This window comes from Pseudophryne corroboree, unplaced genomic scaffold, assembly GCF_028390025.1.
Source record: "Pseudophryne corroboree isolate aPseCor3 unplaced genomic scaffold, aPseCor3.hap2 scaffold_690, whole genome shotgun sequence".
In the NCBI taxonomy this organism is placed as follows: Eukaryota; Metazoa; Chordata; class Amphibia; order Anura; family Myobatrachidae; genus Pseudophryne; species Pseudophryne corroboree.
This window is the reverse complement of record NW_026970275.1, coordinates 79,604-96,016: the sequence shown is the minus strand read 5'-3', so window position 1 is coordinate 96,016 and position 16,413 is coordinate 79,604.

Here is a 16,413-nt window from a genome sequence, read left to right as displayed (position 1 = left end):
AACAATAACTATGTACAAGTATTGCAGATAAACTGCACTTGGGATGGGCGCCCAGCATCCACTACGGACTACGAGAAATAGAATTACCGGTGAGTAAATTCTTATTTTCTCTGACGTCCTAGTGGATGCTGAGAACTCCGAAAGGACCATGGGGATTATACCAAAGCTCCCAAACGGGCGGGAGAGTGCGGATGACTCTGCAGCACCGAATGAGAGAACTCCAGGTCCTCCTTAGCCAGGGTATCAAATTTGTAGAATTTTGCAAACGTGTTTGCCCCTGACCAAGTAGCAGCTCGGCAAAGTTGTAAAGCCGAGACCCCTCGGGCAGCCGCCCAAGATGAGCCCACCTTCCTTGTGGAATGGGCATTGACAGATTTTGGCTGTGGCAGGCCTGCCACAGAATGTGCAAGCTGAATTGTACTACAAATCCAACGAGCAATAGTCTGCTTAGAAGCAGGAGCACCCAGCTTGTTGGGTGCATATAAAATAAACAGCGAGTCAGATTTTCTGACTCCAGCTGTCCTGGAAACATATATTTTCAGGGCCCTGACAACGTCTAGCAACTTGGAGTCCTCCAAGTCCTTAGTAGCCGTAGGCACCCCAATAGGCTGGTTCAGGTGAAACGCTGACACCACCTTAGGGAGAAACTGGGGACGAGTCCTCAATTCTGCCCTATCCGTATGGAAAATTAGATAAGGGCTTTTACATGATAAAGCCGCCAATTCCGATACTCGCCTGGCCGAAGCCAAGGCCAATAACATGACCACTTTCCACGTGAGATATTTCAGATCCACGGTCTTTAGTGGCTCAAACCAATGTGATTTTAAGAAACTCAACACCACGTTGAGATCCCAAGGTGCCACAGGAGGCACAAATGGGGGCTGAATATGCAGCACTCCTTTTACAAATGTCTGAACTTCAGGTACTGAAGCTAGTTCTTTTTGAAAGAAAATCGACAGAGCCGAGATCTGTACCTTAATGGAACCTAATTTTAGGCCCATATTCACTCCTGCTTGCAGGAAATGCAGAAATCGACCTAGTTGAAATTCCTCTGTTGGGGCTCTTTCGGCCTCACACCATGCAACATATTTCCGCCATATGCGGTGATAATTATTTGCTGTAACCTCTTTCCTGGCTTCAATAAGCGTAGGAATGACTTCTTCCGGAATATCCTTTTCCTTTAGGATCTGGCCTTCAACCGCCATGCCGTCAAACGCAGCCGCGGTAAGTCTTGGAACAGACAGGGCCCTTGCTGTAGCAGGTCTTGTCTGAGCGGCAGAGGCCACGGGTCCTCTGAGATCATCTCTTGAAGTTCCGGGTACCACGCTCGTCTTGGCCAATCCGGAACCACGAGAATTGTGTTTACTCCTCGCTTTCTTATTATTCTCAATACCTTTGGTATGAGAGGCAGAGGAGGAAACACATAAACTGACTGATACACCCCCGGTGTCACTAGAGCGTTCACAGCTATTGACCTGGCGCAATACCTCTCTAGTTTTTTGTTTAGGCGGGACGCCATCATGTCCACCTGTGGACAATCCCACTGATTTACAATCATTTGGAAGACTTCTGGATGAAGTCCCCACTCTCCCGGGTGGAGGTCATGGCTGCTGAGAAAGTCTGCTTCCCAGTTGTCCACTCCCGGAATGAACACTGCTGACAGTGCTAGTAGATGATTTTCCACCCATCGGAGAATTCTTGTGGCTACTGCCATTGCCATCCTGCTTCTTGTGCCGCCCTGTCGATTCACATGGGCGACTGCCGTGATGTTGTCTGACTGGATCAGCACCGGCTGGTGTAGGAGCATTGTACATGGCCCTTAGTTCCAGAATATTTATGTGAAGGGAAGTCTCCTGACTTGACCATAGTCCTTGGAAGTTTCTTCCCCTTGTGACTGCCCCCCAGCCTCGAAGGTTGGCATCCGTGGTCACCAGGACCCAGTCCTGTATGCCGAATCTGCGACCCTCCAGAAGATGAGCACTGTGCAGCCACCACAGAAGAGACACCCTGGTTCTTGGAGACAGGGTTATTAACCGATGCATCTGAATATGCGATCCGGACCACTTGTCCCACAGGTCCCACTGAAAGTTTCTGGCATGGAACCTGCCGAATGGAATTGCCTCGTAAGAAGCTACCATATTTCCCAGGACCCGCGTGCACCGATACCTGTTTTGGTTTCAGGAGGTCTCTGACTAGAGAAGACAACTCCCTGGCTTTCTCCTCCGGGAGAAACACTTTTTTTTTTTTTTTTCTGGACTGTGTCCAGAATCATACCCAGGAACATTAGATGTGTAGTCGGAACCAGCTGTGACTTTGGGATATTCAGAATCCAGCCGTGCTGGCGCAGCACTTCCTGAGATAGTGCTACTCCCACCAACAACTGTTCCTTGGACCGTGCCTTTATTAGGAGATCGTCCAAATACGGGATAATTAAAACTCCCTTTTTTCGAAGGAGTATCATAATTTCGGCCATTACCTTGGTAAACACCCTCGGTGCCATGTACAGTCCAAACGGCCGTGTCTGGACTTGGTAATGGCAAACCTGTACCACAAATCTGAGGTACTCCTGGCGAGGATGGTAAATGGGGACAAGCAGGTAAGCATCCTTGATGTCCCGGGGTACCATGTAATCCCCCTCGTCCAGGCTTGCAATAACCGCCCTGAGCGATTCCATCTTGAACTTGAATTTTTTTATGTATGTGTTCAAGGATTTTAAATATAAAATGGGTCACACCGAACCATGCGGTTTCGGTATCCCAAATCGTGTGGAATAGTAACCCCGTCCTTGTTGAAGTAGAGGCACCTTGAGTATTACCTGCTGGGAATACCGCTTATTAATTGCCTCTAGCACAGCCTCCCTGCCTGAGGGAGTTGTCGGCAAGGCATATTTGAGGAAACGGCTGGGGGAAGACATCTCGAATTCCAGCTTGTACCCCTGAAATACTACTTGAAAGAAACAGGGATCCACCTGTGAGCTAGCCCACTAATTGCTGAAATTTTTGAGACGGCCCCCCACCATACCTGGCTACACCTGTGGAGCACCCGCGTCATGCTGTGGACTCACAGGAAGCGGGGGAAGAATTTTGATTCTGGGAACAGGCTGACTGGTGCAGCTTTTTCCCTCTTCCCTTGTCTCTGTACAGAAAAGAAAGCGCCTTTGACCCGCTTGCTTTTCTGAAGCCGAAAGGACTGTACCTGATAATACAGTGCTTTCTTATTCTGTGAGGAAACCTGAGGTAAAAATATATTTCTTCCCAGCAGTTGCTGTGGATACGAGGTCCCAGAGACCATCCCCAAATAATTCCTCACCCTTATAAGGCAGAATCTCTATGCGCCTTTTAAGTCAGCATCACCTGTCCAGTGACAGGTCTCTAATACCCTCCTGACAGAATGGACATTACATTCATTTTGGATGCCAGCCGGCAAAATATCCCTCTGTGCATCCCTCATATATAAGACGACGTCTTTAATATGTTCTCATATTAGCAAACTAGTATGCTTGACAGGGTCACCGACCACGCTGCAGCAGCACGATCTGCAGGTCTCAGTCTAGTACCTGAGTGTGTAAATACAGACTTCAGGATAGCCTCCTGCTTTTTATCAACAGGTACCTTCAAAGTGGCCGTTCCTAAAACGGCAGTGCCACCTTTTTTGACAACCGTGTGAGCGCCTTATCCACCCTAGGGGATATCTCCCAGCGTAACTTATCCTCCTGGCGGGAAAGGCTACGTCATCAGTAACTTTTTAGAAATTACCAGTTTCTTAATGGGGGAACCCACGCTTTTCACACACTTCATTTATTCATCTGATGGGGGAACAAAACACTGCCTGTTTTTCCTCCCCAAACCTAAAACCCATTTTTAGAGGTGCTTGGGTTAATGTCAGAAATGTATAACACATTTTTTATTGCCGGGATCAAGTCACGGATGTTCCTAGTGGATTGTGTATATGTCTCAACCTTGTCGACACTGGAGTCAGACTCCGTGTCGACCTCTGTGTCTGCCATCTGAGAGAGCGGGCATTTTTGAGCCCCTGATGGCCTTTGAGACGCCTGGGCAGGCGCGGGCTGAGAAGCCGGCTGTCCCACAGCTGTTACGTCATCCACCCTTTTATGTAAGGAGTTGACACTGTCGGTTAATACCTTTCACCTATCCATCCACTCTGGTGTCGGCCCCCCAGGGGGCGACATCACATATATCGGCCTCTGCTCCGTCACTATATAAGCCTCCTCATTCAACATGTCGACACAGCCGTACCGACACACCGCAGACACACAGGGAATGCTCTAAACGAGGACAGGACCCACAAAAGCCCTTTGGAGGGACAGAGTGAGAGTATGCCAGCACACACCAGAGCGCTATATAATGCAGGGACTAACTGAGTTATGTCCCCTATAGCTGCTGTTTTTATATAATATATATACTGCGCCTAAATTTAGTGCCCCCCCCCTCTCTTTTTTAACCCTTTTCTGTAGTGTAGACTGCAGGGGAGAGCCAGGGAGCTTCCTTCCAGCGGAGCTGTGAGGTAAAAATGGCGCCAGTGTGCTGAGGGAGATAGCTCCGCCCCTTTTCCGCGGCCTATTCTCCCGCTTTTTTATGGAATCTGGCAGGGGTATTTACCTCATATATAGCCCCTGGGGCTATATATTGAGGTATTTTTGCCAGCCAAGGTGTTTTTATTGCTGCCTCAGGGCGCCCCCCCCCCAGCGCCCTGCACCCTCAGTGACCGGAGTGTGAAGTGTGAGAGGAGCAATGGCGCACAGCTGCAGTGCTGTGCGCTACCTTGGTGAAGACTGATGTCTTCATGCCGCTGATTTTCCGGACCATCTTCTTGCTTCTGGCTCTGTAAGGGGGACGGCGGCGCGGCTCCGGGACCGAACATCAAGGCTGGGCCTGCGGTCGATCCCTCTGGAGCTAATGGTGTCCAGTAGCCTAAGAAGCCCAATCCGGCTGCAAGCAGGCGAGTTCGCTTCTTCTCCCCTTAGTCCCTCGCTGCAGTGAGCCTGTTGCCAGCAGGTCTCACTGAAAATAAAAAACCTAAGACTATCTTTCTTCTAAGAGCTCAGAAGAGCCCCTAGTGTGCATCCAACCTCGGCCGGGCACAAAATCTAACTGAGGCTTGGAGGAGGGTCATAGTGGGAGGAGCCAGTGCACACCAGGTAGTCATAAATCTTTCTAGAGTGCCCAGCCTCCTTCGGAGCCCGCTATTCCCCATGGTCCTTTCGGAGTTCCCAGCATCCACTAGGACGTCAGAGAAATAAACAATAGCGAATGATCGCAAATACAAATAAACAGAAAGAGAATAAATGGCAAACACTTAAAGCAGGCTTTTTCAACCAGTGTGCCGTGGCACACTAGTGTGCCGCGACCAGTTGCAAGGTGTGCCGCGGAGCCAGAGCAGCTTCCTGCACCTTCAGAGTGAACTGTTGGCCCGGGCTCTTCTTAGAGGATCAGTCGTGCTCCGGCCGTGACCTATGCCTTGAAGACGCGGCGGTGTGATATCATAGGTCACGGCCGCCACGTCTCACCACCCAGCCAGCCCACCCGCCTGCATACACATCTTCCAGTTCCCACCTGCATACACAGCTTTCCTTGCCCACCCACATCCACAGCTGCCCGCCCGCCCGCTGCTCAGTATTCGCAACAATCTACTATGAACAACCCCCCGCCACTGAGGGACAGGGAGGAGGACAGCTGACCGGTAGGGGCTAATATTTGTTATTTTATTTCTCCTGTGGGGAACAATAGGATTTATGTGGGGAGCAATGTGATTGTTTTTTCTGTGTAGGACAATGTATGTGTGGATTTTTTTTTTACTTTGAGGGCCAATGTGTGTTTTTTGTTTTTTTCCTGTGGGGAACTGATGGTGTGCCTTGGCAATTTTAAAATATTGTTCGGTGTGCCGCGAGAAAAAAAAGGTTGAAAATCACTGACTTAAAGGATAACAAAAACAGAACAATTGCATACACACAGAGTAACGAAATGGCCACAGAGAAACTTACACATGTGGGTATGACTCGCAGGCGTTATCTGGAAACCAGCCCTCAGCTTTTCACCATGAAAACCCTTGTAGAGAGAAGTGAGTGTCCCAGCAAAGGTGGTCCTTTTATTTACAGCATACATTCACAATACAATGGTCCCTACAATCTCATTGTTCATTGGACACAGGAATGTGTCTCCACATTATAGTAAAGGTCATAGGTGGGTTTAAACAGGTGGGCTGTGTCCTTCTCCAACTGCCCAGGTGGGAGGTATCCTCTGGATTCCCCCTGCATGTGTAATTAAACTGCAAATACATTTAATGTTCCAAACATACTTTTGTGCATAACTATACGCAGCAGCGATTAATCTCTTCCTAACCAACACCGGAATGTTTCTAATAAAATACTCTTCAGTTAGATACTAGACACCACCGTTCAACCTTTGCCTGACCCTTCATATCATGCAAAGAGGAATTCCCATGTCCACGAACTATTTACACTAAACATACTTGCAGACATTATTAAGGGGAATATTATCTACAAAACACACTATATGAGTTAACTATGCTATAAACAAGTCGCCCGCTACAAGCTCACAAACTCTACCGTAAATACACATATCACGCGCATTACCGCCGGAGCGAGTTTACGCAATTTGCGGACATGTGTACTCACGGCACACTGAATGCACGAGCAGCGGGCATGTGCATTGGGGTTAGTACATGGCAATGTGAAGCATGATATTTTTCGACTTTGACAGTCCACCCTTTGGCAGTCACCAATAACTGCCACTTTCTAAACAATTCAAACAGAAAAATATATATATGTCATCATGGAATACCTTATTATGATTGGGTAGAGGGAGGAGAGGAGAAGATGAGAAAGATATGACCTAGTGAGATAGTAAAAGCATGTGTGTATGAGATCCATGTCTGAGGGGTCATGTATCATCGTGCCGTACGTGTTCTAAATCAAGCTTCGAGGTATTGCGAAGTATACATTGAATCCTTCTTATCCCGTATCAAGGGTCTGTGGATGGGCTGTCAAACTCTACCGAGCTCTTTCCGGCTTTTTAGTTCCAACAAATGGGGTGCACGTTAGTTGATGATACATGAAGGGGGAGAATATGTGAGTGCTAATATGTGAAAATCACCTGTCGACTATGTGGGGTACTACCTGGAGGTTGAAGAGATGAAGATAAGAAACATGCGTTATAAATGCATTCGTATAATTTTATGTGAGATTTAGTATGTAGTCGCCGATTGGGGTCTTGTTGATGTCTTGTCTGATGTCTTGTCCGGATTGTCGTATCTTTACTGTAGCTCTGCGGTTTGTCGGCAAACAAAGCTTCTTCAAGTGTCCATAAAAAGAATTACAGTCTCTAAAAGCTCGTTAGGTGTCTGTGACACAGTTCATCAGTGGTCTTGTATAAACGGTCATCAAATTCTTCTTCCAGGCGGATCTCTTGGTACCTCGGAGAAAATCAAAGGAGAAACGGGTAAAAGAAACGGACCGTGGAATCACATTTTATCACAACATTGTCTCGATTGACGGGTAATAAATTCACTTCAGGCAACACTTTTCCAATGTAACACAATCCCTCTGAGTTTGGGGCAAGGAACCTATACGCCTTTCTCCCACATATGAAATATGCGTCATCGGGGAGAACATATGGGATAGAAAATGACATAACCCTTTACAAACCTTCCATGTAAAAAGTCTTATCCCTAACTCTCTCATTTGTCTAGTACATGTATCAGGTTGTATGATATATGCACAGTATCCTGGTGATACTTCTACAACTCACATGGTCCTACTTACTAGAGTGTACCTATACCGGAAATATTTTCCAATTTCGGCAATTTGGCGTATAAGTTCTGAGTCTATAGGCATTCTATCGGCTCTGTGTGAGAATGCCATGGTTTGGTTATTCCATGACACTTCCCAATTTCCCGGCTTTCGGGGATTGGAAATGTTAAAACATATTAGGGACCTATCTACATGGTATTGTTGGAGCTTCAAACTAGGAGGACTAGAAATATTAAATATCTTGTCCACCGGCCTCCCACCCTTTAACTCAAGTACGTCATCTACCGTTAAAGGATATGGCACTAGTCTTGACTTTCTATGACCTTGAGGTACTTGTGAGCATACCCAACAGTCTGTCTGATTTAACACTTTACCCACCAATGAGTGATAGTCACTCAATGGATGCTGGTCCATGTTGATATTAAAACGGGACTGACATTCCTTGATGCAACCGTCCTCAACTATGTTGTCACAATTCCTACAGATACAATTCTCTTCAGCTAACAATCCTTCACAATGTCTATTAATAACATAGCTACCAGATCGTTTTCTGATACTCGCCTTTTCTCGGTGATTGTGTTGCTCTTGGAATTCTACGCCTTCATCCTGATCATCAGATCCCATTCCAGATCCTTTCTTGACCTCACTGGTACTCTCACCGAAACAGACTGCTCTGGTCAACAACAGGGTCAACAGGAAAACACGGACTGCAGTCTCTTGGGGCGAGTCCATCTTACAGGAGGAGAAAGAGAAAGTTGTAACGGGGGTACAGAACATAATTGAAGGGAGAAAAAAACTTGTTACTATAATTTGTCCTCTGGTCTTGTTGTTCTTCTTGCTCAGATGTCATCTCAAAGGTGCTGTCTCACAATCTTCCCACAACGAACACTCCGGTGATACAATATTCTTTCCCAGTCAGTGATCTTTCTGTAAGGAGCATAAATCTTGCATTACCATTTGTCTAACTTTTGTGTGACATACCATCCGTAAAACATCAAAGAACAAAAAGAGAGAGAACAATTTGAAAAGAAAAAAAAAACATTATCAGATTTTCATCAACAGGCTGTCGCATCAACATGTCCACCCGTATCTCTGCATAGTCTCCCCCCCACCAGTATTTCCCCTCTCCACCCTTTGCGTCTGGCCAAACACAACGATGCTGGTAAGACATACTGGGGTTAGGTAGACCTCTGAAAAGACCAAGTAGCCATGTGACGTTTGAGTTCTGTTGGTGAAAGTTACAGATGAGAAGAAAACATTTAAAGATAAATGACAAAGTTTACCCGGCCGTCCCTGTGTCTACAAAGGAACTGACCGCCCAATTACATTAACTGTAACCTCAGGCAGGCTTACTATCAAGGCTAATGATCAACTTTACTGGCTGCACATTACAGGTGCGGCCCAAAATTCTTCGTATGTGATCCCTGATTACAATTTCGTGTGTCATAACTTTGCTAGTGTTCTTGTCTAGGGGGTTGATATACCTTCTGTAGATCTTTAAACATACAATCTCGTGCATAATGACCTTCCTTCTGGCAGCTATAACATGTTAACACATTTGACTTACCCACAGGGGTCTGAGGCTTCTTACCCCCTGTGACTCCCTGTGCTTGCTGATATTCCGTTTGTGCCCAACAGCAGACTTTCTTAATGCAGTCACCGAGATATTTCTCCAGTTAGGTTGAGTGGTCTGTACCCTTGTTCTCAACATTTTTGTTAAACCTTTCATTAATACGTAAACCACTACTTCTCTATGATGTACATTTTCCTCAATGTCCGTGATCCCAGTGTATCTAACCATTACCTGCAGTGCTCGATTGAAATAATTAGAAGCAATTACACCTTCTTTTTGTCTTATGGAGAAGATTTCATTCCACTTAACAACAGCTGGGAAATGTACTCCTAATTGAATGTTGATCTGCTTAACATTTTCCTGATTGTGTTCCTCAGTAAGAGGTACCTCTGTGTCTAACTTACAATCAGTAATGAATTTCGCAGGGTCAATATTGGAGGGCAAACATGCCCTCAGCACTGTCCGCCAATCTTTGTTGGTGGGTTCTGTGGAGTTTCCTAGTTCTTTAATAAACCTCTGACATGCGGCTAGATCTCTCCTGGGATCAGGAAATTCAGACATAATTGTCTTTAATTCTGTCCGGGACCAGGGACGGTGCATTGCACCGTCCCTGGCGGGAGTGATTCCCAGAGCGTCAGTCTGTCCATTTGGGACAGTGATCACCCCGACAGGATTAATTTCAACCACATCATCTTGTGTTGGCTCTACAAAATGAGGTACATTTGTCTGTGCATAATATACAATACCGTACTTACCTGTGGACATGACCTCACCTGACCCTCCGTTAGGGGGTTTGACTACTGCCTTTACCGATTGGGTCATGCCCACCTGGGTGTCTCATATGATGGCTACTGGAAGAGGTGCCGACATCGTGCTGGGCTCACTTTCTTGCTTGTAATCCTGAGGGAAGTTTAACATGGAGTGCAACTTGCACGGGTTAGAATTTGTACATTTATCAGTTTTCCTTCTATCATTATTACATTTATTACAATTATTACATTTATGACATTTATTCTTATCATTAATAATACAGTTACTAAGTGCACCATTATCATCATATCCCAGTATGTCATTCTCTGCAGCCATTTGTTCTCCAGTTGCCATGTTTTCCCTGATAAGGTGAGAACCAGCTGTGTAGGCTAATTCCCTTTGTATCTCACCTTCCTGTTGCCATAAATGTAAACAATCATAATGTCTATTTCGTTGCTTCCCGGCCTTTATTAGACCTGTCCTTCTCCTTAAATTTTGCAACACCTCAGGACTAAAACTGCCTACTCGTGGGAACTTTTTCCCATCGTTCAGTCATACGTTCCCATTCATTGCATAAAACCTCGGCGTGTGAACCATATTTCTCACACATGATATACCTTGCAGACCCAGCTGGTCGTGGTACCAACTCAACCTGAACCTTGGTTGATCGTTCCTCATTTGGGCAACTGGCCCCCATTATTTGCAGGTATTGGCTTCTTAGCGAATGCCCACAAAAAAACAAAATACTCAATATAAGGCAACGGTGAAAGTTTAACGAGTGCCTTCACTCACTCTCGCCCACGTTGACCAATACACACAGAAACTGCTTTAGCGCTGGCGTACTCAACCTAGGGCCCCTATAAACCTTTATTTACTGGAGCGTGTGGGAGTAGATTACCCTCCCCAGTAAGTATCGGTTGTTGGAGAATTCCTGAGTGATCAAAGAACCTCCCTTAAAATAAAAAAAACCTACACAAATCACGTTATAATGTACAAATAGCGTTTATGATCCCACAGCAAATAATTAGTGGGTATCAAGGTAACAAACTAATGCACACAATTACATGCGGTACAGTCGCACTGTGTATAAATAACTATTATTTATACGCTGTAAGACCAACGGAATCGGTTGTTTAGGCTGCGAAACCTTCAGCCGGAGCTTTATCAAAACGGGCCTATATGGGTCTTACCTTTTACCTTAGCGGACCTCCTGGTCGGCTATTTCTAACACTATTTGCTCTCTTTTCGTCGCCAACCCTTCTCTGGGCGCGGAATATACTATTTAATGTGAGATGCCTCCCACGCCACCACGTGATATCACTTCACGGATGTACTTCTACGAGATCTCAAATTTTCTCAAGGTTCACCCAAAGAAAGAAAATTTTGCATACACATGCTCTTACACTTCATATACTCTTTGATTTTTCTGTACAGAAAATTTCTTTCATTCAGGTAACACAGGCTAATCCCGTAGGAGTTGCAACAAGAGAAGGATCTTTTTTTAAACTAGTTTTAGGAAACTGAAAGAAATTGTGCTATTATCTCGAGGCTTCCGCATGGCCTTACTAACACAAATAACACGCTTCTATAAATGTAAGCGATATTTCACTATAATCACTTACCGTACACCACACAGTATCTTCTATGCCAACCTTTACAACTAGGCCAGGCTGTGTGCGTGCTTTTACAATTACTCCCTTAAGTATTACTGTTTACTTTTAACTAAAATAGCAGCAAATTTTCTCAGCACGTTATCAATGCAAATGGCAAACAGGAAGGTAGATAGGTGAAAATACACAGATACAATACAATTCTAAATTAATCTAATAACATACATTGATGTAAACACACACATATAATTATAATATTACATCTCTGTACTAATCACTATTACATCTATGAGACCCATTCACTTCTCTAATTTGCATATGAATGTGCCCTTGACTGTGTGTGAGGGTGATTCTCTTCACTGCTAGGGGAAAAAAAACAGTTACACAGGTTAATTTGCATTTCAATGGCCCATCTCACAACAAGCAGAATTGAACAGAATCGTGGAGGTAAAGAAGAGGGGAAAAAAACAAAACAAAAACTTTGTTTCTCTGTGTGTCGTTCCTACATCAAATATTCATTTTACTATTAACTTTTTATTAAACCCCATCTGAATACTATGACATGGGTTAAATAAATGCATTGGTAACTCAAATGGTGATTTCTTTTTGACAAAGGACGGCTGATTATTCCTGAGTCGACTGAAAATCAGCTATTTTGAAAAAAAAAATTACTTTCCCCAAAATGGCCGCTGCTCCTCCCCCTTCCACATCCATGAGGGTTACACAAAATGGAGGACAGACCATGCGGCTTCTTTTGTCACAAAAGAAAATCACCATGCAAGCCCCTGAAGTTATTTTAGGCCTGGGTTAAAAATAAAACTATCAAGCTATGCAGAGCGATTAAAAATACTTTTAAACCTATTTAAACAGACAAGCAATCCAATCTGAATCAAACACGACACGACTCACCCGAACCCCGTTCTGCAACAATATGGTCAGATATGCAGAGTACAGGTGTGTGCGTGTGTTACATGTGTTGCGTGTGCAGTTGGCACCAAATAGAAATTAAAACCAGATTTAAAAAGACAATAGCTTAATGTTCTTACCTTCTGGAACCGGATTCCACCAGCATCCCTACAAACCAAGTGAAGCAGACGCTTATCTGATCAGCACTACCGTATCCCCAACCACAAACACTGATACAGGGGATACTACCTTTCCGGCCCTTTGCTGACGGATAAAGTTTGCCTGGTTTCGATTGACTGCGGATATGAGGTGGACTGGACGATCGCCCCCAATTGATAGAGTCAAATATCTACCTTTTAACATAAGCTATATACTAATACCGTGTAGCCTTAATGGCCGCTAAACCACGTGCACGTGCTGCGTACTTTATGCGCAGTTTGCGTATAAAGAACCGTACGTGGTACGCACGTTGCGTACACACACTGCGCTGAGTGTATGGAATACACGCAGCGAGCGTACACACAGTTGTTAACCTTTAAACCTTTTTCAATGAACACTGTAAGGGTATGCTTATACTTAGTACTGTAATATTACCACAATGTAACTCTGATTAACCTTTGTTATTTGAAAGCTGTTTAAACGATTAAGCCGCTCAGGAACCCTCTATAATGTCAAGTGAAACACACACTACTTGCTAAGGTTCCAACACCTTTATAGACAATATTTTGTACGTAAAAAGGAGAAAAACAGTTACACTACAGACCTAACATTAATACCTAAACAGAATAACTAAACAGAAATATAAACAATAGCGAACGATCGCAAATACAAATAAACAGAAAGAGAATAAATGGCAAACACTTAAAGGATAACAAAAACAGAACAATTGCATACACACAGAGTAACGAAATGGCCACAGAGAAACTTACACACGTGGGTATGACTCGCAGGCGTTATCTGGAAACCAGCCCTCAGCTTTTCACCATGAAAACCCTTGTAGAGAGAAGTGAGTGTCCCAGCAAAGGTGGTCCTTTTATTTACAGCATACATTCACAATACAATGGTCCCTACAATCTCATTGTTCATTGGACACAGGAATGTGTCTCCACATTATAGTAAAGGTCATAGGTGGGTTTAAACAGGTGGGCTGTGTCCTTCTCCAACTGCCCAGGTGGGAGGTATCCTCTGGATTCCCCCTGCATGTGTAATTAAACTGCAAATACATTTAATGTTCCAAACATACTTTTGTGCATAACTATACGCAGCAGCGATTAATCTCTTCCTAACCAACACCGGAATGTTTCTAATAAAATACTCTTCAGTTAGATACTAGACACCACCGTTCAACCTTTGCCTGACCCTTCATATCATGCAAAGAGGAATTCCCATGTCCACGAACTATTTACACTAAACATACTTGCAGACATTATTAAGGGGAATATTATCTACAAAACACACTATATGAGTTAACTATGCTATAAACAAGTCGCCCGCTACAAGCTCACAAACTCTACCGTAAATACGCATATCACGCGCATTACCGCCGGAGCGAGTTTACGCAATTTGCGGACATGTGTACTCACGGCAGACTGAATGCACGAGCAGCGGGCATGTGCATTGGGGTTAGTACATGGCAATGTGAAGCATGATATTTTTCGACTTTGACAGTCCACCCTTTGGCAGTCACCAATAACTGCCACTTTCTAAACAATTCAAACAGAAAAATATATATATGTTGATAAAGCTGTATTCTTTTATCGTACTTATAACCCTTTATGAGGTCTAAGAACACTGTACGCTGTTTACTTAAGAAGTACCGTAAGGGTACGCTAGTTGCGTAACGATCGCTCAGCCGTAGGCGAGACGCTCAAGCGTCACGTTCGCTCACGGCCCAGAGATCACAGGCAGGCACGCTATTGGCTGTTGACTAACGTTAATGATTCGCTATGGCGTAGCGGACGCTCGAGACCACGAGGAGGTCACCAGCGGCGCAGACGCTCACAACGCTATACTTTGATAGCTATACCTTTAACAATGAGATACACAGTATACCTTTATGTAGAGACAATGTGTAAGTGCAACCTGGTGTAACCTGATTAACTACAAAGCTGCTTGAGCGTCACCGACGCTCTGTGAACACAACACTATGAGAAAATACACAGATACTTGTTTAGGGTCCAAAGCCTATTATCTGTATTATAACTAATATACTTGCAAAAAGGAATCACAGTACAATTGATACACTACAGTATAACAGAGACTTCCTAACCAGATAACTAACTAAGAAATATAATGCAATACAATACAATTTACTTGCGAGAATTATATGAGAGAAAGGGAAGGGAGAGAGTAAGAGAGAGAGAGAGAGACGGGGAGAGAGATGAGAGAAATTGGCTCACAGTAAGACAATGATTACGGAGAGAAACTTACGCACAAAGGGTATGATCGCATGCGCCTCGATATCCAGCTCCCGATTATCAGCAATGAAAACCGTTGATGAGAGTGAAGTTGGATATGGTCGGCCTGCCTATTTATGCCCCACACACAATGCAATCTAATGGTCCCTACAATCCCATAGTTCATTGGACACAGGAATTCGGCTTCGCACTGTAACCAAAGGTCATAGGTTGATTCATACAGGTGGGCTGTGACGATTTCAAACAGCTCAGGTGGGTGGGAAACTAGGTTTCCCGCCGCATACCTGAGTGAGAGTAAATAATAGTAATGGACATAAACTGCTTATGTCCATAACTATTCGCACGAGCGATTAATACGCTCCAAACCAACACCGGAATATTGCTATTTAAATACTCTTCCGATGGGTACCAAACACTGCTGTATGACTCCTGTTAGACCCTTCGCACAATACAAAGAGGGATTCCTCCGTTCAGGGACATTCTATATTAACCAAACTTTCAGAATCTATCAAAGGGACCATGGTCTATAAACTACATTAATTGTGAAAATGTGTAACGATTGAGTCGCACGCTACGACTACACAAACTTTACCGTAAATACGCATACCGTGCACCAGCGGGTGCACGCAACAGCGGGTATGCGCTATCACGGGAAAGCGCACGCATGCGCAGCGCGGACCAGTGTGAGGTGCAAATATGGCAATGTGTATAGGGATATTTTTCTGACTTTGACAGTCCACCCTTTGGCAGTCAATAATAACTGCCACCTTCTAAACATTTCAAAAGGAGAAAAATATAAGTCAGGGGTTAATTCATTTCCATGGTTGGTAGGGAAGAAGAGAGGAGTAGGAGTGAAGAGGGTATGACCTAGTGAGATAGCAGAAGCATGTGTGTATGAGTCCATGTTTGGGGGGGTCATGTATCATCGTGCCGTACGTGTTGTAAATCAAGCTTCGAGGTATTGCGAAGTATACATTTGAATTCCTTCTTATCCCGCACTAAGGGTCTGTGGATGGGCTGTCAAACTCTACCGAGCTCATTTCGGCTGTGGTTGTAACAAAATGGGGAAGCACATTTTAGTTGATGATACATGAAGAGGGGAGGTATGTGGTTGCTGATATTTGTGCCTGTATTCCCTATCGACTATGTGTGTCATTACCTGAGGGTTGTAGATATGAAGATAAAGAACACTTATGGAAAATGCAATGATATTCTATGTCAGGTAAATGTACATCTGTCGTCGAAGTTTTGTTCGGTATCAGTTGAAAGTCGTCTTCTTTGCGCTGTTTTGCTCGTTAGGCATGAGCAACAAGCTTTGTCAATGCCATTAGATTTACAAAAAATGTTGGGCTAGCGTGAGTTTAAAAA